We start from the raw sequence: 23,894 nt of genomic DNA, 5'->3' as shown, positions 1-23,894 counted from the left end.
AGGTTCCACTCCAGGAAAGTTTGAATGTTCAGCCTCAACGTAAGCCCTGTTCCAGCTCTTTTTCAAACATGGTGTCATTGAACGTGACACGTTTCTGAACACATTTTGGATTCAAGGAAACCAAATTTCCTCCTGGAAGAAGGTCCTGTTGGAAAACTTCTCACCAGCTCCATCTCACATTACTTGGCAGATTTCACACTAGATATTGCTTGTTTTCTTAGCCCTATTTAATACTTTTCTTGGAAGTATGGCCAATTTTGCAACCCAAATGGGGAGAACTATAATGTGATAAAATTCACATCAATGCTGCCCAATAAAAACCCTCCTGAATGCAGTCAGTTTGTCTGTGGCAAGTCGTAACTGGAAGACTGGAGCCTTCAGGTAGCTCACAACACCCCGAGCTGCGGGTTTTATGGCACACAGCTACATACCACAGGACGTAGCGTACTACATACCACTACACTATGCACCCCACTGTCCTTCCAGTACTGCTCTTTGTGTATTTTTTTCAATCCTGTCATTGCAAGGAGGCTTGTAGGACATCCAGAATAACCTGAAAGTCTTGAAAGGACTTAAAAAAAGTTTCAGCAGTGTGGGTACTTCAACTCAGGGAGGTGGTCAAACATTCACTAAAGCATAAATCTTGTCACTCTGTAACAGCAGCAGCCCTGGTGCTCTTGGTGTGATCTGTTGGGTGTTCTCTTCACCTGTTTTTTTTTTTTCCCATCCTTAGACTATCTCATATCTTAAAAAATAATTAAACTTTTGCCTTAACAATGACCCACAAACTAACGTTGATCCTCATCAGTGCACTAAAGAGCACACCCTCTGCAAAGACACCTACGCCTGAGCGAGAAAATCTTTCTCCTCTTTCCTGGCAAGTTGGAGATCTGGAATGAACAGAGGTGAACAGGAAAGTTTGCCTTTCCTACAAGAGCAGGTGAGTGTGGGATGCCATTCTGCAGGTCTCTGAGCTAGCTCTCGCTCTTGTGATCTCTGCACGTTGTTCCCCAGTCACCTCTGGCTCCTGCAGCCTTCGGAGGCTTCAGCGGTCCCCGCACATCCCTCATGAAATGCAAGTCAGCTGGCTCTCCCTAAGCGTGCAATTAACACGCACGAGCTATGAAAGATTAAAGGGAACTCACGTTCATCCTCTCCACATGAAAAGGGTCTGTAAACTTTTTCAATGCCTATTTTTTTATACTCGTGGTAAGGAAATCAAGCTGAGTCAAAAGGTTTTCCAAGATCTAAGGAAGAGGGCTCAGGGTTATTTTGCACCCTGCCTCGGCTAACGTAGCTAATAACTCTGATTTCACAACATGCAGTGCTAGGAGAGAGCGACAGAAAGCTGTTGTCATGGAAGTGCAAAGAAATAGAGGAGACTTCAAGAGACACCTTGGGGCAGAGCTGTGAGCTTCTCAGCTGCTTCTTAGCAGCACTGGGAGTGAAATTCTGCCGTGAGTGTTAATGTCATCACCTCCACAGACTTTGCGTATTGTAAAGTGACACTTCCTGGAGCACTGGCTCTAGCTGTCTGCCTCCATTTGGGCTTTTAGATGTTTGTTTTCTGGTTTTGTTTTCCTTTTTTTATTTTTATTTTTTTCTATGCAGCTTTGACGCCATGTTTTTTGTTTGCTGATACATTTTGGAGACCTTTGGGTGAGCAGAGGCCTTGCAAGGCCTTTCTAAACTGCTTGATAGAAATTATAATGCCTGGTGTGTCCGTGTGAGCGCAGGCTGTACCCCAGCCCCGACACATTTTGGATGAAAGAGGCTGCAGAGTCTCTGGCATGCATCCCCTGCACGGGGTGGCCTGTGGTGGTGTAGCACTGAGCTGCACTGCCCCTATCTCCAGCTGCAGCTTCCCTGCAGGTCTGGGGCTTGCTTGGCCCTTACTGGCCCTCACAAGGATGTGTCAGGTCTGTGCTTCTTCCCAGTTTGAGCTGGTCCCCGTTTGCCTGATCGGAGCCACGCAGCCCCTGTGCACCAGCCTCCTCCGAGCCTGCTGCCGCATTGGCACCACAGTCCACGCTGTCAGTGCTAGCAAGTGCTCCCCTGCAGAATAAAGTGCAGTCGTGTGCTGAGCCCTTAGCCTGCACGGCAGCAAATGCAGCCCTGGGACTAATATAAACGTTAGCAGCAGCTTCGGTGCGTGTCAGGAGCCTGTGTGTAGTCACTGAGGTGTTGCTTATGGGCCGTGGTACTCGCGGGGGTTTGTGGCTAAAGGCCCGCTGTGTAAATCCTCCTCCACAGGCAAAGCTTAGGTGCGAGCGTGCTTCTCAAAACTTCCTTCGACGTTAGATTCAAACTGGAGCTAACATCTGAACTTCAAAGCTAAACGCAGTGTGTCTTGTTTAAAGGACACATTTCAAGGTGATTATTAAGCAAAATGAATCCCACCCCCTGTGTCTTTTATGGGTTGAAACCAAGGGCTCTTGCAGCAAAAAGTTTTCCTTCCCTTTTTAGAAAAGTAACTTCTTCAGACAAAAAAAAAAAGAAAAAAAGAGAGGAAATGTAACTTGGTTAAAAAGGATCCTACTATTTTCCCCTAGTGTTCAACAATTGCTGTTTCTGTTAGGTCATCAGCCACCATGAAACCAACATTTAACTTGCAGACTGATTGCAGCAGCTGCCTGAAGCCCTGCTCATAACCTCAAAAAGCAAACTAGAAAAAAACCTATTCCAGACGAACTTAGTTTAATTTGCTCAATAGATTTGTAATGGAACACGGTATTGCAGATGGGCATTGAAGTTCAACATTTCATCTGCGTTAGATAAGGGAAGAAAGTGCTACTTTACACAACAGAAACTATTCTGGGTTTAATTCAATAAATTGTAATCATGTGCAGTGTACTTGTGTTCACAACAAATGTCCCAGATATCCTGGAGAGAAAGACATAAAAGGCTCCATGTCTTTTAGCTTTGGAGCTGTTAATCTTTTTTAATTCATTTGTTTGGTTTCACTTAGTGTAGCTCTTGGTGTATGTAGAGCATGACAGTTGGTTCACTGAGCATGGCTCTGCTAGGTCACTGCAAACTGTGTTTTTCTAGTTTTAAGAAAAAACCCATCTGTCCCTGGAATACAGGTTCTGCCTGACGAAGGAGGAGAAAAAAAAGCTCCCTTCTAGCTGCTGTTGTTGCAGGTCTCCCAGGCATTGCGATGTATCTGCCTGCACTGGGGTCGTTTCGGTATTGCAGTGTCAGAGCACCTCTGTTGGTGTTTATGTCGATAAAAACAAAATGAAGCACAACCGAAACACCGTGGGGGATGGGGGGGGACTGAGGTGGAGAGGGGTGATGCAGGAGGCGTGGATGTGACGAGATGAGGATTTAAATCCGGGCCTGACCTGCTGAGCTGACCGCGGGACCGTTTTGCCCCTTCCTGAGGCCGGGCAGACCCAGCTGGAGATCTGTTGTCCCTCAGCTCGGAAAGGGAACGGAGCTGCAGGAGGCAGATGGGAACTTTTCTCTGTGTTATTCCAGGAGAGTGAAAATACGCAGGCTGTTCCTGTGTGCTGGCCGTTGGACGGGAGCCACCAAAAACTCTGAGCAAGTCCTTAAAACGTGTCCCCGTCTCACTGATTCTTTCCAGGAGACCCATCTGGAGAAATTACCCTCTGCCACTCGTCCTTGCCAGCGGTGCCACGGAGTGCCCTGCAGACAGAGGGCGGCACTGCCGCCCGCTGCGTCCCCACGGGGGCAGAACAGGAGCTGGTGCGGGGGCAGCCCGCCCGGGGAGGGAGGCTGCATTGGAGCACGGGAGGGATCGCCCGAGCTCCCTCGCTGGGGCTCAGCATCCAGCAGCTGCTGCTGGAAGACTGCTGGCCGAGAGGTGTAGGGCTCAGCGCTCTTGGGAACCCCTTCCTCAGGCTCTTCCTGCCCTGGCTGCGTTGCAGGGTGGGGTCAGTGCTGGGCTGCTGGGCTCTGACTCTCCTTAAAGCAAAGAGTTTGGTAATTCGGAGGATTCCGAGTATTTCTCTTTGCCTCATATGCTTCCCATTATTTGCTGTTTATTTGCCTGCATGAAACACATTGATATTGTTAAGCTGCTCATGGCAGGAGACATCTGCATGAACAAATATTTTGCTAGTTGTGCTCCGATCAGGGAATCACCCAGCAGGAGCATCGATCTGAGCCGCTCTCACTCTCCCTTTCTGAAGCCGGTTCGGAGCTGGGTTCCCCAGCACGGGTTGCCAGTCGTTGGCATCGCAGCGAGGAATTTCTAATGATAACCGAGTCGCAGTTGGCTTTCTATTGAAAGTCCTTGAAACATCCCACCTGTCACAGCAAATTTACACATTCATATGCTAAAGAGCCCTGAATCAGCTGGTGTTATGTTTCCTGTCGGAGCCAGGCTGTTTGCCTCCTACTTTCACTGGCAGCAGATCCTTCCCCGAAGCCCACCGGAGCGGGTGAGCGAGCGCCTGCAAGCTGCTCCTCAGCACCTGAGGCTCTCAGATGTGACACGAGGCAGAAGTTCACCACCTGGCCGGGATGTCCCGTGGTGGAAGGGGAAATTGGGGTGTTTCCGTGCAAACCCCGAATCCGGTGGTGGTTTGGGGACCGATTGTGCCAGATGGTGAGGTCCCTGGGCTCACAGTAAGGCTTTTCAAGGACACGGCTCCATTTGCAGTTCTAAGGCTTAACTGAGTAAGGAACACACGTCTCATTTGCAAAAGGAGTTCCTGAGTGCGGGGGCCCAAATGGCCCTGCAGCCCCGTGCCGAGGCACACGGGGCCCTGCGCACACCCTGAAGCGGCTGGGGTCCCAGCTGGCTGCCCCAAAATAACGCCCCTTGCCCCTTCGCGGGGCCATGGCCTGCAGCAAGGCACCCTTCCCTGTGCTCACCGGCGTCCCCAGCCAGAGCTGGCCCCATCGGGCTGGGCTGGGGTACGGGCAGGGGATGGAGCAGGGTCGGCACCTCGCAGCGCTCTGCGCTGGGACTCGGAACCCTGCGTTTTGAGGAGCGGTCGCTGTACAACGCTGCGGGCACTGTCACTGCCTGGCGTTTGCTGTGAAACCGCCCCGTTGGGCACGGCCTGGGGCTGCTGTCCTGCAATTCTTGTGCTTCGTTCTGTAGCTAGGTCCGGATGATGGCACGGAAGGGCGCTGGCGGGGTGCTCCTGCTGCCCTCACAAAAAAACCTCAGCTGCAGAAGCGGGGAGCCCGGGTCCGGCTGCCCTGGGGAGCGCGTGGGCACAGGCGCCCTGGCTCCCACCTCCCCACTTGTGTTAGTGGGGTGGGGGTTTAATTATTATTATTATTTTAAAAACAAAACGGATAATTCCGAATTAAGGATTTTGACTGCAGCCACCTGACAGAGGAGGGGATCACAATGTGACTGATGACTAATTGAGCAGCGGATGTGTAATTTGTCATTATTAAAGGCATTTGTGCTGCCAGCTGCTGCTGCCGCTGCTGGAGGCTCGGCTGCGGCTCAGGGAGATGGTGGATCCAACACTGCCACCTTCTGCTAGCTCAGCGCCAAGGTACGCACGGGTTCGTGTCTGGCGGTTGCAGATTTTAGGTGCTGAGATACACCGGGAAATGCTGCAGGCACCCGGCTGCTCCAGCACAGCCCCAGGCTCTGCTGCGCACTTTGGGGGAGCTCCCCTGGCAGCCCCCGTGGGATCCCCCTGTTCCTGCAGTTCCCCAGCGCAGATGTGAGATTTCTTAAGTTCCTACAGCGTGTTGATGTGTGCACACATTTGCTGGTAACTTGTGAGGATAAAGAAAATTATTTTTAAGTCTTCACATGATAGAAATAGGGATACTTTCAAATGCTTCTGTTGAAAAACATTATCAGGGAGTATTGCTGGTACACAAATTCTAGTTCAACATATAAATCAGCTTGGCTTGCATCAGGCAGTCACTGAACCAAACAGAACAATTAGAATAAAAGGGTAAAATAGTTGAAAGCGAGAATTTTTCGTCAATTTAAATGCACTGTTAAGATGAAGTGCTTAGTTGTAGGACGGAGTGGGCTGTGGCTGGTATTTCTTAGGGCTAAGTCTTCACATCAGCTAAAAAGACCGAGAAATGTTTGGAGCTTAATGGAGCCTGGAAAGCCTTGTTGCATCCTAGGTGATGTACGCTGATAAAACAAAGAACTTCATATTGCTGGGGCTGGTAGATTCTAAAGGAGATGTCCTCCGAGGAGCTGTGCCTGCACGGAGTGAGGAGCTTCTGATCCGACACAGGCCTGAGCAGCGCCGCCATGCGAATCATCGACCCGCATTGCCTTCCGTGTGTGCGAGGCCTCTGCAGAGGTGGTTGTACATATGGGCTTTTGCACATGGATCTGCTAACCTAAAGATCCCTGTGCAAGCATTAGCACTTGAGAATGTATGTAAATTTATTACGTCCCCCAAAGGATTTGGGTTCTATAAATTTAAAATGCTGGCAGACTGGGACAAATATAATCCAGCTTCCATATGTTTCCCGGTATATAAAAAGGAAAATAAGCATATTTTCTTTACAGCCGCACAAGGAAAATTCAAGCCACTAAAACATCTCCTTTCCGTTTGAAGAACAGCAATTCATTTGCTATCTTCTGTTAACATCAGGCTAGTACAGCGCTAATTAGGCCTTCAGCCTACGAGTGAGATCAGAGCAGCGTGCGGAACGGGGAGGGACGGGTGCTGCTCTTTGTGTCGCGCCGCTCTCCCCCGGCTCTCCCGTTGCTCTGACTCCAAGGATAACGCTCCCTTTCTTCCTGGGAAGGGTCCTCTGCCACTGAGACCTCTCTTTATTTCCTCCTCCCCCAACCTTCCTGGTCTGTGTCAGCTTCAGACCCGGTCGGATGGCGCACTGAGTCAGTTCACTCTTTTCTGCTCTTTTCAGTGAGTAGTGATGGTCTGTCCGTGCTGGCTGGATGTGGGGAGGAAGAGAACACACAAGCGACAGTAGGACCCTCCCTGCTGCTCTGCCAAAATAAGCTATTAATTGATTTATAACTCTGAAATCAAACAGCACCCTCAGCAAGCTTTTTCATCACATTTTATTCACGTTTTCCTGACAGGTACCTGTGCCATTCTCCGTCGTGTCCATCCATTGGTGTTCATTCACTGACTTCCCCTTCCCGTCTATCACCTGTAAACATCTTGGCTTTGCTTACAAGGTGTTGTGAGGCCTGTTGTAGCCTGTCCAGCTGGTTGTTTAACATTCATTACCAAAAGGTTGCTTCCCAAATGCAGCTGTCCCACGATGCCTGTCTCCATTCTGTGCTGATGAGATTTATACTTAGCGTTCTTATAGGAGGAACGTCTCTTGCGCATTCACAAAGTGCATATTTTCCTTCAAAATTTCCATAAAACTCCCTGTGGTTGTTTGACAACCATCAAAAATCTTAATGCAGACTATACTGAGGTTTGTCAAGATGATCATGTTTGCCTGGAAAGCTCCCCAGGCTTGCCCGTATCCCTAGATTGTCTCTTGTGCTGGTTTAATTGCAAGCTGTCTAGGGGTGGGTTGTGTCTTCATGTCCTTGAACAGCCAGAGTCAAAGGACTTGGCCAGAGCTCACAGGTCCTGTGGTAGGAGGAAAAATAAGAACATTTTGGAGGTCTGAGGAAGGGTCTCTTTGGACAGAAAATATCTCTAAAATTGTTTTCAGATCAGCAGGATTTTGCCTCTCATGTTTGCTTTTATAACATTAAGCTCTTTTGAAATATTTACTGTATTGCTGAGTGATTAAACAATAGGGTTTTGTCTGTTTCTCCCCCCAGAGCACTGTTATTGGAGCTGCTGGTGTAAGGCAAGACATCACCGAGGAAGGCAGTGCAGAGCTCAGATAGAAGCAGAGCCGTAACGTGTTGCACCTCCTCCTTGAAGTGCTTTGTAGGCGAGTTTGAAACTGAATAGCTGGCTCCTGGGTGTGTGTTTTAAAAGACAAGGGATGGTTCAGCCCTGTATTTTAAAAAGGGTTCAGATTTTGTTTTTCACCACTCTGGCAAGGAAGGTTACAATGCCTTCCCATAACTGCAGTGTTCACAGTTTGCATAATATGAAGCAATATTAGCAAAGCCAATGTGATGTCAAACACTATAATCTTGTTGAGGTTTAAATATTCTGGCGCTAGAAAATAGTCACTGAATGACTCGGTGGGGCTGGTAGGAGGACTGTGGGACGGCAAGGATGGGATGTTTATTCTAAGCTGACTATTTGATGTTATATCTGACATGAGTTGCCCAAGCACAAGGGAGTATTCTGATCTCTCCCCACTAGGCAATGATCTAAAAAAGCCTTTCTTCCTGCAGCAGGAGATGCCTGTTGCTTCTGGCTATCGAGATTCTGGCATATCACAGGAGGAGTGAGGGGTGTGTTGTGTGTGTATCTGTCCTCGTGTTATCAGTGGTGTGAAAGGCTCCTAGGAAGATACCTGTCTCTGAGCATGTCTGTGAGACTCAAAACACACTTGAGCCTTATAAACATCTAGTCCGTATTTATACAATATTTACACATCAAATTTTTCTAAACATTTTTTCTTTTCACGCTGAATTTTCAGGGTTTGCAGTGAAGATGAAGATTACTGTGATTACTGTGAACGGTTTTGCTAAATAAGGCTTGTCTATTACTAAGTAGAAATGCAGTTAGAAAGTGATCCCACCACAGTATTTGCTGCTCAGGCGGTTGTGACCAGCCATCCACCAAGGGCTGCCCTCCAGCTCCTCCACAGATTTGAAATTCAAATCACTTGGATGGCTCCTACTGCTGTTAGGCAGCCAAAAACCTCAACCCCCCAGTCTGCATCCATCCATCTTTGAAATTATGAAGGGTGTATTGGTGTGGGAAGGGGAAAGAAATACCCTGACCTAGCACTGCCAGGAGCTGTTACATGTGGCGGGTAGAGCTGGGGTACTTGCTGCTCACTCTGTCCTCAGCTCACCTCCCCTGCAGGGCTGTGGAGCATCAATGACAGGCAACGAGAGCTTATTTTTGAGCTGCTTGGGTTTTGCTGTGTATTTGCAATTTCTAGACCATCTTATGGCTGCTTAGTGGAAGATCTGATACAGTGGTGCAAGGTTTTCCTATAAAAATTAAGAAGTTGGTGTAACTACAGCTGAATGCGCTTGCTGGCCTAAGCCAGATGCGAAAAGGTACTGAAGGCCACGAAACTTAAACACAGGAATTGGGCCTAAATGCTGCTTTGGGACTTTGAAAATGTGACTTAAATTACTAAGCCACTTGGGCATTACTGAACTCATTCCCTTGGAGCTGTGTGAATTTTGTCTGGCCAGATTTGTATTTCATTTTCGGGCAGAGGTTGGACCATGCATTACCGTGACCAGGAAAAAGAGAATTGCATTAAGTAGTGATGGGGGCACTGGGGCTATTTTTCTTACTGCATGCCAGAAGGTGTTTGAATAAATTGACAGCATATTTTTGTATTGTTCTTCATCTTGATTTATTTCCATTCTTGAACTTTCCTGCTTTGGAGAATCCATTTACAGGTTTTCCTCCCGAGCTGTACACCGAGGGCCAGCCTTCTGTGAGTGGTCTCTAAGTGTGTGTCAGCAGGCTGAATCCCTGCTTTTTTCTATTTGTGGGGAGCAGATAAGACAAGCAGAGGTTGCTCTGAAATGCTGGATTTTGGAAAGAGGAGGGGAGCGTATTTAGACCAAAGACCACCCAAAACATTTTCAAGTTCAAGATTTTAGTGAAAACAATCACAATAACAAAAATGATGTGCTTCTGATTAGTTGCATGGATTAGCTGGTATTGTTCCTCTTCCCAGGCCAAATGATTTATTGGTTTATCCCACACAATGTTAAATGTAAATTGGAAATGTGTAAAACTTCGTTTGACAGCGGAACATATAATATGTACTCAGTTGGTGAGCAGAGTTAGCCCCATATGTTCTATACATTACGGGTACATAGTTACAGTGTTATGGCATGAAATGCCAGCTGTTAGGCCACGATGTGAATGATCTGCAGATCAAGAGCTATCAAATGTATGAATCTGTGACAACTGAATAATGAACATATTGAAAAGATTGTGACATTAGTAGGCCAGCTGTAGGGTGTCCAACTGTTCAGTTTTCCTGTTTGCTGCATAAAAAAGCAAGTTATATCCCTGCTTTCAGGAAGAATAGGGCCGGATCTGCAAAGTAAAGAAAACTTCTGGGTGTTTAGGTTCCAAGATCCAGGAGTGGGACCCCCAGGCCCTCACCTGCCTGCCCTCCAGCTCCAGCTCCCCAGGTGTCTGCAGCTTCCCCGCCTCGGGGCTCCCGGCTGGAAGAGCGGTGCCAGCTCCCTTCCTGGGCTGTGTGTGTGGGGAGGGGGCAAGAGGGCAGCTCCGAGATCCGTTTGGCCAACATAACCGTCCTGCTGCTCAGTTTGTGGATCTAGACCGGCCTTAGGATTTAGGGAACTTTGCCTCTGGGAGTTAGGATGTAGCCTGGTGCGTGAGAGGCTTCAGCCAGTTCCCACTGGAGAAAAATTGTGGCCCTGATGTGTGAAACAGGCCTTCACGTGCTACTGCAGCCATTCAGAAAGGCAGAGGGCGCATAAAAATGTGAAATTCATTGCTTGGGATGCAGCTGTCATGTCATATGCCTTTAGATTAACTTTGTATTTCTTTCCTTTTCTAACACAAAGCACTGTAATTGCGATGGAGGCAGTTTGTTGTACCATTTATTACACTGTGTTTAACACAGAACATCAGGAGTTCATGCTCTAGTGTTCCTGTGTGTGTGTGTGCATGTAAACGTACACAGACACGTGTCCTTGGGTGTGTACATTTGTCAGTGGTAGCTGAACAAGTCAGGCTATTACAACACCACCGCACAACACCTGCACTCATGCAGAATGTTTACTGATTGATGACAGCTCTCAAAACATTTCTCTTTCCCACGTATTGAATTTGTGTTGTATTTGTTTATTTATTGTATAATTTGTGCCTCTTCCAATTCATTCTGTCTCATGTTTTTCTTATCGGTGTCAGTTGTAGTCAATTACTTGCGTAAAAAGATTGAGGACCTAATTTATTGCATGATGACATACAGTAGATACACGGCTCCCATTAGAACCTGGTGAAACCTCTCTATTAATTTTCTCAGTGTGCCAAGTCGAGTCACAGAGGGTAGACCTTTGATGAATAAAGCATATTTTGTTACTTAGCTCCATTCCTAACTAGCTCAACTTCTAGAAATAACATCGGTTGGCCAATGAAAACACTTCTTTGATAGTGGTAGGAATTTAAGATAAAAAACAGCTGGGTAAGTTTTTTTAGACGAAGGGAAACAACTTTGAACTCTGCAGACAATGTAGTTTAAACCCAAACAGATGTGGTTTAATCTTGTTTTTGATCCTCTTGTAGATTTTCTTTTAAAATGCATGCATGTGCACAGAAATGATGACTTTCAGATGTCTTGACATAATTTATTAGAGTATCACCTTGGTGCATAAATCTTGTATGCCAAATACTTCATGCCTTTGAACAGGGACTGAAAGGTACCCGGGAGAATTTATGTTGTTCTTTTGGTGCTGTCCTACAACTGTGTACAAGAAACAATACCGTCAGACGAATGTGAAATCTTGGTGAGGAGGAACTCAGGTTTTCTGCTTCCCAATAAATCTTTTTACTGTGGGGGCCTAAGTAACTCCAAGGCAGAAAAGACAATATCAGATTATTCCAAATTAGCAGACACATTTCATCGGAGCCCAGTCCCGTCTTACTTTGATAGCTATTAGTCACATCTGGCATTTTCATATGTTAATTTCCCTTTCCTTTCCCGATATTAACAAAAGTGGAAGTAAACATATAAACAGACTTCCTTTCAATAGATAATCAACTTTTGATATAAATGTGGCAATGACACTGTCTGTCAGCACATTGAAATCACTGTTAAACTTCAAAGGTCTGTGCAATCAAGGCCGCCTTCTCCACAGCCAAAGCAGAGGATTGAACGCAGGAGGGCTGCCTGCAGATGTGACTCTTCACAGATGTGAACATCTTTCTCCCAGTCTCCTTTCCTCGCTAAAATCGGGGATGTGGTTTGGAAAAGATTCAAAGCTGCATGAGGAGATCAGGAGGCAGCCAGCATAAAGAACAACCTCTTGTTCTTGTGCTTGGCAGAGTGGAAGAGCACTCAGGAAAAATAATGGTGATGTGGTGCTTGAAACCAAGGGGAATTAGTCATCCAAATACCTTTTGAGTATCTGAGCCTCGCTGTGTTTTCTTAAAGTCTTTGTTTCTGGGATGAAGATGCTGTACGAGACTCACCAAGGGAAAAATCAATTTTTCTAATCAGGGTGGTAGGAAAAATATTGAAGATGTAATGCAAATGTATCATTAAACAACAACAACAACAAAACACTCCAAAACAAAACAAAGCAAAGAAAAAAACAGAATCGTTATATTAAAAGCAAACTAAAAAGGACTGTTTTTCTGACTTCTGGTCATTCTTTCTAGTGGATCGATCTGTAACTTTAGAACAGAATGCAAATATTGTGCATTTCCCATGCCTTCATCATGGTTCAGTATGCACTGGTATAAATAATTTTTCCTGCAGAGCCTGAGAGAGCTCTTGGCTTGCCCTGTGGCTGGGATGTGTTGGTGCTATCTTGTCGGCAGAGCTCTGAAGTTAGCCAGGCTTTTCCTGCTTCCCCTCCTCTAACACAGCCACGCCAAGCACAGGGCTCTGTGGAGGTAGGTCTCTTCAAAGCTAGAGATAAAGCCATCACATGATTTCTTACAGGATTAAAACCACAGCTTGTAATAAAACAAATACAGCCAGATATCCTGGCTTTTTACCATGACCTAACCAACTCTTGGTTTAGCAGTTAGCAGGAAACTATTAGTAACCTGCTGTCGGTGCATGAGAGAAAAATGGGTGAAGCTGCAGTAGAGCTAATTCTTGAAGTTCACCTGGACTCATACATTACTATCTACCTTGCCAGAGGAGGCACCTGCTCCTGCTCCATTTCCTTCCAAAGCTTTAGGGTGGCACTGTATTTTATCAGTATTTTCTTTTTTTCTTTTTCCTTCCTTTATCAACAATAAGCATTTTTCATATACGATGAGATTTATTTTAAGAGAGCGCAGGGTAAGGATTACACCAGAAAATACTTGCCTGAGAAAGCTGACAGTCCGGGCAGCCGAATGGCACCCATCACCTTTTGCACAAGGACACAGAAGCACTTTGTTTATGGCATCTTGAGGATAAAGCAATCCAGATTCACATAACAGCCTGGTACAAAAGCCGTGCTGTGTAAAATGGCCCTGCGTTGCACATGTGAAGATGCCAAATACCCAGGTCTCAAAAAGGACATTGCTCTGTGCCTAGTGTATGTGAAAATCTTCATGTTTAATAATTCCGTATCTCCAGAGATACGACCGTCCTTTTTACCTTATGTGCCTGCAAATATGACAGCAGATACGTGAAGAACTTGAAATTTATTCCAGTTTTTGACTTCTTGCTTACAGCTTCTATTCATGCTGCACAGAAGCAGTGTTTCGTGTTGTGCACTTTTCCTAGTTTCTTCCAGAAGTGCTGAAAAACCAGTGAACACCGTGCATCCCAGCTGGCAGCAGCACACCTGAGAGGCTATGTTCCTGTTGTGAGGGCTCCTCTTTTCTGCTTTCATTTGAGCTCTGGCATTCTGCAAGCAGCACAAGCGTGAAATGTTATTTTGGCATCACCAAGAAGAGCTGATTGACGGACAGGTGGAAAAGGAGGCAGTAATGAAAGGCAAGAGCAGTCATTTACACAGATGACTATGGAAAACCTGTAATCAATTAATAATTTGCATGTTCAGAATAAAGATGAGCAGTAAATTATTAACCGCAGTCTAGTAGCTTCAGCTAGATGATAGCAGATAATTTTTTATGCTTACATTAGCAAGTAACTGAGGTAGACAGGATACATCAAAATCCAAAATTGTTGCAGTACAATTTGTGCAAGAATCTAAGATGTACCTATTGGGACTGAACAAAGCTTCTTTATCGGTATGCCTTTTGAAGAAGAAGATTTTTTCCATCAATGAATGTTTTTAACAATTATGTGTCTTTTACAAAAAGTTCTGTCTTTTTGGGCAATGGAGAAGAAGCCAGTCTTGACTTCCTCTCAAATCTCTATTTCCCCAAAAAAGTCCAAATAATAAAAAAATATAGTATTTAAATTTTACTTAACCCCCCCCCCCCCGATTTTCTGAAGGAATCCTTTTACTTGCTATCAGGCTTTACACTCAGCAGCTGCCTCGGTGAAACATCCCGGCACACCCATCTGAAAGCCAACCAGAATTAATCATCTGTAGACATCAGTGAGAATATGCCTGGGCCTTTCTTTTTCCTAGGGGTGGTCCCATTCTGAATGATCTTAAACAATTCTGTCTAGAAACACAAATACAACCTATGTTGTTGTTGTTTTTATTATTAAAAGCTGTGTATAAATTGCAGGAGATTTAATTTTATGGCAAGTGCAAAAAGCCAATAAAAAACATTTTAGGTGAGTAAGGAACAAGATTTCAAGTCAAGGATTTTTTTTCTTTCTTTCTTTATTCTTTTTCCTTTTTTTAAAAAATATTTTCATTGCCTTTTCCTTTTTTTTCTGCCAGTTTTTGTAATTCAGTTTTGTGAGGCATACTGTAAATGCATAAAAATAAGGATTTATGACATAATCTGAGTATTTAACTATTAAGCAGCTGCTGACTATACAGCAACATGAAGTACATGAAGGGAACTCAGTGTTATGGATAAAAGACATCCTCATGACATGAATTTCATGTATTACATCAACTGCTTGGCCCTCTAAAGCTTGTCTCCTTGTCTGCACGCAGCACTTCTTTTGTGTGCTGCGTTATTAAGTTTTTTAGTAGTTATACAATGTTATCACAATGAGACCCAGCAATGCTGGAAAAATTTCAGCAGTCAAATGATGAGATCAGTAAATAAATTCATGGGACTGGGAAGCAATTAGCTAGTGATTTTCTGATAACAACTACTTATCCTGCGTTCTGGTCATCACTTTTAATTCAGCTCTTCCCTGCCAGCTAATCAGAGCCAGCATCTGATACAAAGGGCATCAGGAATTGCATTTCATGGATGAGTTTCTCTGGTAAAACTTTCCAGCCCCTGCTATGCCCTGGAGGAGCTTTTCTGTTGCAACATGTGGTCCATACATCCTTTAGGGTCTCGTTAGGATGGTTCTCCTTAGATTCAGTGGGAGCTGAGCTGGGCCTTACACATTATAACTGATTAAAAACCATATACATCTGCACCCCCATTTTCAGGTGAATGATTATGTTACAGAGCCAGAATTCCAGATTTTCCTAGTTTAGATCTTTTTAGATTGGAAACAAACACGCGCTTTGACGTGAGCTTTATCCCACCTCGCTATCCACCGTTCACAGACGTTCTCCTGGGGATGCTTTCAGGGCAGTGCTGGCACGGGCAACCTTGCTGCAGCCTGGGGCATGCAATCCACACCGGGCCTGGTTATTTTAAAAGGCAGTTAGCTACCCTGCATATATGAATATAGAGGGGATATAAGCCGTGTAATTCTATGGAATGGCTCTTGATTTGTATCCTCGTAGCTAACTGCACGAGCTCGTTGGCTCCCATCGCCGTGTCTTACTGCGTTAGTACATATGTGGCCTGGGCACCGTGCCTGCTGCTGGCTGATAGCGCTCGGCATCTGGAAAACGGGCTCGTCGGGGAAGTTGTAACTGCACCACCCCTGGCTGACACCTTGCTGGCACTGCAGCTGCGATTCCTGCTGGTCTTCCCCCAGCACGAGGAGCGTAGCGGGCTGTGCCAGGGCTTGATCTGCCTGGTGGCCTGGCTCCTGGAAATCTGGCTGGCTTTAGCTTTTGTGTGAATAGCTGTGCTTGTGTCTTCAGTGTTTGTGCATCTCCCGTGCAGTTGCAATGTTCCCAAAACGGGAGGAACTGAACAGCGGTACAGAAACGGCATTTTCTGTGTTTAGCAATCAGATGGCAGCTGCAGGGGTTTTTAAACTTGGAGGCCTTTTATGACAATGGTATCAAGTGGTGTATAGTTCTCTAAATATGTAGTCAAAATTGTTTGTCTCTGTACCTCCCTTTATGAAAAATGCTGTAATTGGTCCTGGTTCATGTGTTAAAGGGCAAATGGTCCAGCACATCTCCGGATATGCCGGTGTGGACCCACTTCTGTTTCTGGGGCAACAACACAAATCCGTTTTGCTGCTGGAAAACTTTAAATCTATGACATCTTTTGCATATAAAAGTGCTTCACGATAACGATCTGGATTTCCTTAGTCAAGTAACAGCAATTTAGAAATCCCCCAGGCACCCCCTGGAGATAGCTGGGGGGCTTCGGGAAAGCAAGCGAGGGGCTGGCCCAGTCAGCTGCTCCCCTGCACTCACTGGTTTCCACTGGGAGGTGGGGAGCAGCTCAGGATCCAGAGTTAACTGAAAGCCAGTTAAGAGGTAGGGTTAAATATCCTACTTTTCCTTCAGCTTTGAGATTTGAGATACAGCCCTGCAGCATCGGTCTCAGTTTCTGGTCACCCAGCCTGTGCCAGAACCGCTGGAAAGAGCACTGCTTAGCTCTGGGTAAGTTAATGCAATTCGTCACAGTCAGCAGATTTCTTAAAAGTACCAAAAGGTTAAATCAGAAAGCGTTGGGAGATCACCAAGGCTGATTCTAGGGGAGAGAGAGGAGCAGAGAGGGGGAGTTGATGAGAACTGTGAAACGGAGCCAAGGCCTCTCAAGGGACTCAGGGGAGTCTACTTTCTGCGTGCCCTCGTGCCCAGCTGCTGGGGTGGGAACTGCCATTTAGCTTTTAGGAGCATCAAATCATGCTTGTTAGGCTAGACCATGCACTCAGAGAGGCACTCCTCCTCCTAAAAAGCTCTTACAACTCCTCTGATTAGTGAGCGTAATTAGAAAGTCTGTGTTCACTACAAGAAAACTGCTTTGGTCTAAGCTCTGGTATGGATTAAACTGAAAACCAAAACGTCATCGTGTTTTGACTAATTGCTGTTGAAACTTTTCAGCAAAACGTCAAAACTTGAAGTGAGGCCACATCAGAAAATTGAAGTGTAGGAAATACATGGCTGGTATTAAAAAAACTAATAAATGAATCAGATGCATAGATCTAAGGGGAAAGAAATTACTAAGCACGATTGCTTGGGTTCCATAAAATGAAATTTAAGTTCAGTATATTAAAAAACATGTGGTCTGTATTTGAAAACATTTTATGTAAAAGCTTAAGAGCAAAAATGGGAAAGATGTGGCTGCAGATAAGCTCTCATGTTCAGAAGAAAGCACAGGTCATGGTTCAGGCATGAGAAAGAAAAACTAAACTCGGGATCAAGTGTAGTAAGTGAATATTTTGTTATGGACTTTAGTAGGTTTCAGAGAACTCATAGAAGATATTTTCCCAAATGTGTTAAAATAAGGGCTCCTATCAGCCTCAGTGGACTTCAGTTCAGGACTACACCGAGCAAGATTTATGGAGAAGCAGTTACAGTTCTCAGATTCTGCTAATTCACAGGGGCCATCGGAAATTCCAAAGCTAACTGCCAGCAAAAGGTACCTCAGCAATATTTTCTGGTTTTATTAGTGAGGCTGAAGCCAAATCAACAACAGTTAGTATTGCCTGCTACACAATAAAGTAGCGCTGACCCAGATAATAGGTTGCCTAAGGAAATGATAATCCTTCCAATTTTCATTTCAGAAAAAAGCAAAGGCCCTGCATTTTTTGCTTGAATTTCATGTCAGTGACTGCACTGGCCTGGAGAAAGGATTTCATTGTGTGATTTCTGAAAGAGAGCTGATATATTGAGCAGGATGTTAACCTTCAGGTCTTGACAACCTAGAGGAGTGTTTTTGAAGCTTTGCTTGAGCCAAGGAAGGCAAGATCTGTGGCCCTGACTTTTGGGAAGGTTGCATCTTACAGCAGTGCTCACGCCTGAGCAAAGGGGCCCTGAATTTCTGTAGTCATAGTTCACAGCTCAGTGATTTTGTGGGGAAATTTGTGGGAGAGGTGTGGTACAGTTGTACTTCAGCTGCATCCTTCACTCAGCTGGATGCAAACTGAAGTCATTATCAGCACATAAGTATGCATGTATGTAATTTTATTCCTCTGTGCAATTCACTGCATTAGCTGAGATAGCTTACAGTAAATGGTGGCAGGATGGGATTTTAACCAGTTAACCGTAATGTTTTAATGCATCCAAATCGACCATGCCACTTCATAACATTAAGCATGGAGCACTACGTCAAAAATAGGCTCCTATTCTACTCCGCTCTAGAAGTCCTTTTGTGTAGAAAAGTGGAAGGGAGGAGAAATTCAGTGTAAAAAAACTACCAAAGATGAGCTATCAAATACATGATACAGACATTCTGTAAAAACAAACAAACAAAAAGCATGCACAGCTTCAAGGACCGAAGAACTTTTTGAGCCTGACTGTCATTTCTGTAGTAATACAGATCATCCCGCAGAGAGCCCAGCTAACGCGCCTCTATGGCAACGTGGATGAGGAAAAGTTAACCCTGGGCAGTTTCCTTGTAATTTGTTAAAGAATAATGAAACACAGATCTGAGTGTAACCCAACTAACAGTTTAATGTGGAACAATTGGAGGGAATTATCGAGTGATTGACTGTCTGCTGGGTACAGGGAAGGGCTTTCAGATGGTCTTTCCTGCTGAATGCCAGTCCCTCGGGATCCTTTCTGTTAGCCCTTTGTTCGCAGCCCTCTTCTCCAATATCTGCTATGACGGCTGGTGTTTTTTATTCCTTTGCTTTACACCTGCTTTGTGTTAACAACCAGCAAAAGCTGAAGCATGACGAAGAGAATTTGTCATATTATTGTGGTTCTGACACACCCGAGGTAGGATGCTGATCAATCATGCACGGGTGGCTGGCTCGTCAGACAATATAGTTCATGCACACGTATCTGCTTGCTGAAAGCAAGTTAAAATCATCATCGATTTGCAGGTGGATTAAGGAATGTAATAGCATTCCCTTGCTGAAAGCAATAAAGTGGCCCGTTAGCAAATGTGGTTGGATTGTTTCAGTGGGCTGCTTTCAGTCTCTTTTTTTTTTTTTTTTTTAAGAAAGAGCATGTCAGGTACCACCCAGGACCTTCACTGAGACCTGTAAACCAGTTTGCACTGTTCACTGTATTTCCAAAGGAAGAGATTCCCAGACAAACAGAAACAAATCTTGGCTGCTTAACTGTTTTGTCCTTGGAAAAAACATGTCTTCCTTAAAGATTTCACTCTATTACTTTTCAAATAGGAATTGAGCCTGCTGGTGCTGATAGAGGAGAGCATAGTATCTAGAGATTGAGTAACATTAATTACAGTAATACTGCATACAGAATTAGTTCTCACTGTTTCTCACAAATTAAATGTTGTTTATAGGTGACTCAAAAACATATCAGGAAATGTAGCAGTAAAGGAAGGACTTGGTTCAACTACTATTTTTTAAAAAGTCAGCATAATTTGCATCTGATGTCAATTGCGTTGTACACTTTATGCATTTTTGTTCTAAACTAGCAGTACTGAAAAGTTTGATTCTAGCAGATTCTTATCTTACTCTTTCCGTGCACATTATAGTCTCCAATTTACTGAAGGAAACCTGGAAGGACTTAAAGCTGTTTAAGAGAGGAAATTAGCAGTATTCATGAGATGCCTCCTGCTCTGTAGATCAGACAGAGAGCACCAAGATTCTAGCCCAGTTCTTAGAAATAACTGATCAGCCTGCCTTGTGGGTGATTCCTCCTCAGGCAGTTGAAGATGGGAATGCTGGGTGGAAGCAATGAGGATGGGAAGTTGCTACAGCATGAGACAGAACAGATATTTGGAGATTTTGCTTCAGGCGCAGTGGTGAGTCTTGAGCTGCGCTGCTGAATTTAAGTCACAGCTGAGCATTTTGTGGCATTGGTTAAATTACAACAGTGGTACTCACCATGTGTGTTTACTGCTCTAAGGAAATACTCATACTTCACAAATCTTTAGGTAAGTCTTTGCAAGTGACGGACTTCTTAAGGTGTTTTGTTGTTGTATATGTTCAAGTACTACATATATGTGCTGGCACAATGAAAAAGTTGAGGTGTTCAAAATCCTAAATGCTTTAACTTGTTAAGAATACAGTATTTAAGCAATGCTGCCTAAGTTGGAAATACACTTGAAATGTAAAAGATTTTTTTCACAGAATAAAATTTTCTAGAAACATTGACCTGTGCTGTCCTGAGGCCTTCAAAGTGTCCCGATCCGGGTGTTGTGCAAGCAGTGTACCCTGTGGACCAAGCTCCCGGGGGGCACCGCAGTATCCCTGAGATCCTCCCAAAGGGAGACACGACGGGTGATCACCCTTGAGCCTGTCTGCTGTGGGAGACGTGCCCTGGGAGCCTGCAGGGCACGAGGCTGCTCAGGTGCAGACCCAGATAGGCACAGGTGGGCTGAGAAGCTGCAGGAGATGAGTGGGAGCAGGGCTGGCCCCCACCTGAGGCTGGGCAGTTGAGCTGCTCCATGGTTTTCCTCTTCTATTAGAGGGCTGTGAAAGGTTGACCTCTGTTTTTGTTGCCAGTATGGCAGGATCTTTTTTGTTTCTGGATGCTGGTCTTGTTCGAGTCCTTATGGCTGGGTGAGTGCAAGGCTTTTGTGTGCCTGGTCTCTGCGGGCAGGCTGTCTTGGGGTGGTGTGTAGATGGCAGTGTGAGAATTAGCAGTGTCTTTGTTTTAGGGGGAAAAAGGAAAAGAATCCTCAAAAGGCTTCAAGTATTAATTCTTCTACAAGCCTGGCTTTGATTCCACTTGTGCATAATATGTTCTCGCAGACCGGGGAGTAAGAGGGAAGCTTGCTAATTAATGTTTAAAAACGTTCCTCCACAAATACTCTGAAATTGCTCTTTCAGCACAGAGTAACTGAATAATTCTAGGGCTTGATATCCGAAGGTCTTTCGGCTCTAGGAGTAATTCCAATAGGAGCTCTTTCCTTTCTTCTAGAGGTATTTAAAGGAGAAATTTCTGAGTTTAGAGTTGTGAATCTCTTATTGGTTCAGGCTTGAAATCTGACTGTTCTTGGTCTTCAGCCAGTGCGATTTTTGCAGGGGAAATACTCGTTCTATTCAATGAACACTAATGCTTTTCTCTGGGGAAAATGGGAATAATTTTCTTTGCTGAATTGGTGTGCCTAAGTCTGAGCTCCAAACATCATCAGAAAACATTTAACATCTAATCTCTATAAAAACATAATTATCAGCTTTCTGCTAGCGTTCCATACTACCCAGGTGGATGATGATATAAATGGAAAAAACTGATCCAGAAGGAGGGGGGTAATTTAAGATATTTTGAGACTTAACACTGCTAAATGGCTCTTCCCTTCTACTGTGGTGCTCGCAGCTCTTGGAAGATGGAATTTGAGTACAAAAAAAAAAAAACATGCTTGGGTGTGCGAGGGAGCTGGTTCTGTGCAAGGGGTCGGGCGCTGGGAAGTGCCAGGGCAGACAGTGCCCGCTGGCACAGCCAGCAAGTGCAAAGCTCTGTTTGTGCCATGCAGCCCCTGCGGGATGCCTCATGCAGGAGGGAGGGCACAACGGGTAGAGGCAAGCCAGGGGTTTGGTACAGACACCATCAGAGATGCATGCAGGAGAGTGGATAGGAAGGAAGCAGTCAAGTGTTTACAGCTCTTTCTGCTTTCAGCCAAAGCAAAGAGATTGTTACCGGGTCTCTCCTGACACAAGTGGAGATGCTAGATAACTGGGGAGCAAAGAGAGGAGCTGTAACTTATCTTCTGGAAAATTAAATTGTATGGCTACAGACTGGTCAATAGCAATGTAGTGAATAGCTTTATTTCACACCTAACAGCTTTGTCACCCTGTCCCACCCATGTCTCAGCTCCGTAATCCCTCTTGTCTCCTCCACCATAAACATGGGAGATGTAAACCAGAAGGAAATAAGGTACCAAGAAACCTTTTCAAATTGAAATGCCACGAGATTTTTGCTTGTTAGCTATGCTCTGCTTGCAGCTAACAAGAAGACAGTTGTGCCTATTTTCAGCCTAATCAGCTAGATGAGGATCGTCAGGATGTTTGGAGAGCTCAGGTGTGCCACACGCACAGGTGAGAAAGGGACAAGGCCTGGAGGGCAGCTTGCAGAGGGCATGGAGGGCAGCTCAGTGAGAGGGGCTGGCTGTGGGTGACATCTTGTGGGTGGCAGGGCTCTGGAGAAGGATTACATTTGGGAGAAGGCTTCTGGCATGTGTTTATAGCTTGCTGTGATGTGTTGTTGTGGGTGCTCTTTGAGAGCAGAGAAATGACGACCATGTTATTCTGGCTCAAATTCTGCTGATCTTAAGAGCTTCTCGGTTTTTATTCTGTTATTTCCTCCCTGTGGCTCTGTGACAGCAAACTTTGTCATACATCCCTTCAATGTGGGAGCCGTCATCTTGTCTGGAGTGGTGGGGAGGGGTGCGTATTGTGTTACCACAGCAGGATTTTGCTGCTTGACTGCAGTATCTCACAGCGTGATCTGTAATGTAGAGGTTATGAAGAGCTTGGTAAGATGGAGAAGAGTTGGGTCCTGCTATGTTGCTCCCAACACTGAAATGTTTACTGTACTTCTAACTGCTGGAGATGTATGTGATCTCCCCTTCCACTGCTGAGCCAGGCTGGGACCCTGATAGCTACCATGGCTTCTCCACCAGAGTCCTCTCTCTGAAACAAGCTGTTTTCAAGGTCTGCATCTTTCCTAGCACTTCTTCCAGTCTGTGTACTGCTCTTCCCTTGCTTTGCTCCCTTTTGAGTACAAGAATCATCCTAGTGCTGGAGGAGTTAACTGTGGTATTGTGCAACTGCCAGGCAGTTTGGTTGTTTGTGTCCTCGTTTAAGGAGGAGACATGGGCTTGTAAGTATTCCTCTCTGAGGTATGATTATGCCCTAGACCACAGTAGCTACAGACATCTTCCTACAATATGCTTTGTCAGGGCTGGGTTGATTAATGAAGCCAGAAGCATGAGGAGGGAAACTCTGGGAGACTCCTGTGCTGTGCTAAAATACCTAATCTAACTTAAAATTTCTAATATATGTTGTTTGCTTTCCAAGCTCAGCAAGACTCTGTGCCAGGGAAGGGCAAGAAGGGGCTCTGAGCAGAGAAATGAGAACCTTGCCATTTCTAGCTGTTGAATGAGGTAATAGGGCCACAGGACAGAGTATCAGCATCTCGAAAGCCCTTCAAAGTTGTCTAATATTGTCAGTCTAAGAAGTGCTGTGTTGATGTAACGAGTGCTTGAACTCAGGACTTTTTAATGTACTTAAGAGAAACAAGACCACCCTGATTAGCTGCAGTTTTATTTTCAAAAGCAGTTATGATTACTGAAATATTGTCACATGCTATGAATGTCTCAGTTCTGTGGCCAAGGTATTGCAGGCTGGCTACAAAGCCATTAATTTGAGTGGTTTGGCCTCAAATGTTCTTTCCCATTTTGAGGCAGCTTGGCAACTGGACCAAGCATAAACATATCTGTGCATATTTTCCTACTTCAATCCACATCCCGGTACTTTCAATGTAAAGACTGTGAGATCCTATATCTGATAGGCTATGGGGCTGGTAAAGGGGATGCTGCAAGGAGTCTGAGACACGTTGATACAGGAGTGTTGGGCTTGGGACTGCCATTCTTGTCTGTCTCCACGCTGCCCCATCTCCCATCCCTTTTGGCTCTGCTGGCTGATGCATCCTGATGGTCCTGAGGTGATGGCTGATGGTCTGAGGACCTGACCTGAAACAGTCATTTTTTTTTTTCTTTTTCCTAGTTGGATCACTTTGGAGATCCTGTCTGTGACAAAAATTTGCCAACACTTGAAATGGCACTGCATGAAAGGCAGAAACAAACTGCCAGGCATTAAGAAAAAGGGACTCTTTTCATCAACAGCATCAAGTTAAATGTACATTACATTAA

General features: G+C 45.1%; 1 long non-coding RNA gene across 1 annotated transcript in view; it reads left to right on the top strand.

Moving 5' to 3' along the window:
* The first annotated feature begins 1,383 nt into the window (after positions 1 to 1,383).
* The window catches only part of LOC308200753, a 149,095-nt gene continuing 126,584 nt past the window's right edge, over positions 1,384 to 23,894 (top strand). The window contains exons 1-2 of the long non-coding RNA XR_013955779.1: positions 1,384 to 7,021; positions 7,727 to 7,842. This is a non-coding gene — a long non-coding RNA (uncharacterized lncRNA). The remainder of the gene's footprint in view (positions 7,022 to 7,726; positions 7,843 to 23,894) is intronic.

The sequence above is a fragment of the Anser brachyrhynchus genome (assembly GCF_964034855.1).
Source record: "Anser brachyrhynchus genome assembly, chromosome: 10".
NCBI classification, from domain to species: domain Eukaryota; kingdom Metazoa; phylum Chordata; class Aves; order Anseriformes; family Anatidae; genus Anser; species Anser brachyrhynchus.
This window is presented reverse-complemented; position numbering and strand designations above follow the sequence as displayed.